The sequence below is a fragment of the Bison bison genome, unplaced genomic scaffold (assembly GCF_000754665.1).
Source record: "Bison bison bison isolate TAMUID 2011002044 unplaced genomic scaffold, Bison_UMD1.0 scf7180017864144, whole genome shotgun sequence".
NCBI classification, from domain to species: Eukaryota; Metazoa; Chordata; class Mammalia; order Artiodactyla; family Bovidae; genus Bison; species Bison bison.
Genome location: NW_011494716.1, coordinates 819,040 through 820,279, shown reverse-complemented (window position 1 = coordinate 820,279; position 1,240 = coordinate 819,040). Strand labels below are relative to the sequence as shown.

Below are 1,240 nucleotides of genomic sequence, written 5' to 3'. Positions count from 1 at the left end.
CACAAGAATGAAATTGTGCCCAGGAAAGCCCGGGAGTCTCTTTCTCTCTCCCCGCCTCCCCGCCACTAAAATGCAACTTTAAGTTACAGTAGGGCTGATTGGGGGCTGGAGCAGTGATCCTCCCGAATCATCAGAGACCTGGAGCCCAAAGGCAGCCTACGAGGCACTTTCCTTTACTCTGTTTGCAGGAGCGTTACCGCATGTCCCTCTCTCTGAGGACGCTGTCTAGTCTGCGTCTCCCCGATGCTTCCACAAGACCAAACCTCAATCCTCCGCTTAAAGAAAAGGGACGGGCTCGTCCGGGATTTGAACCCGGGACCTCTCGCACCCAAAGCGAGAATCATACCCCTAGACCAACGAGCCGCACACACCTGGCTCCCTCCCGCGGTCCTTCCGCAGGTGACTCCGGTGAAGCTCGCCGCCATAGTTCAGTTGTCGGTGTCCCCACCTGCGAACCCCAGGTCACAGGTTCGTAGCTGCAGTCCAGTTTCAGAGGGACGGTTGGATTATCTGCTCCTCGTCCGGCGGGAGCTGGAGGAGACCCCGCAGCTGCAGCTCTGCTCAGTTCTGGCCTCAAACGGAGGCAGGAGACTCAGCGCGCCCAGGGCACCTCGTCTGCAAGAGGCCTCACCTAGGGACCGAGTGAGGGAGGCCTGAGTGAGGGAGGCGGGCAAAACAGATTCTGGAAGAATCCTATATTCCTCTAGTTAATCGACACCTGAATCCAATTCTGCCCCAACGGAGCAGCGTGACTGAACTAGAGGAGGAGCGGGGGGCGGTTTCCAGCCATGGCTCCCTGGTCCAGGGGAAGGAGGAGAGGCTCAGGTTTTCACACTTTGTTTTTTTAAATTGGGACCAGTGTTCCCTGAGGAGGAAAACCCTTGTGACCCTTAAAGGGCGTTGGTTCTTGCTTTGTCCTGACCTGCTTACTCCCTTGACCTTCCAGAAATGGGAGTCTAGCTATCCCGAATAGAGGCTCATCTGCTACAAAGAGCAGACAATTCCCAGGGCAAGATCGAGGCTGGCTTCCTAAGGTGAGCAGGAATCTGTATGTCTGCACCCTGTGCCTCCAACAGGACAGTTTTAAATCGGAAATCTACAGCTGGGAGCAGAGAATCCAAATAGGTGGCAAAAACTACGCCCAACGTGGGGCTCGAACCCACGACCCTGAGATTAAGAGTCTCATGCTCTACCGACTGAGCTAGCCGGGCGGCTGCACAGAGCCGTCTGCAGACAAGTG

The 1,240-nt window shown here is 56.0% G+C and overlaps 2 non-coding genes across 2 annotated transcripts; both read right to left on the bottom strand.

Moving 5' to 3' along the window:
• Positions 1–291: 291 nt before the first annotated feature.
• TRNAP-UGG lies at positions 292–363 on the bottom strand. Its single transcript has one exon. It is a non-coding gene; the product is annotated as a tRNA-Pro (tRNA).
• A 775-nt stretch (positions 364–1,138) lies between these two features.
• Positions 1,139–1,211, bottom strand: TRNAK-CUU. The gene has a single exon. It is a non-coding gene; the product is annotated as a tRNA-Lys (tRNA).
• Between the last annotated feature and the right edge of the window lie 29 nt (positions 1,212–1,240).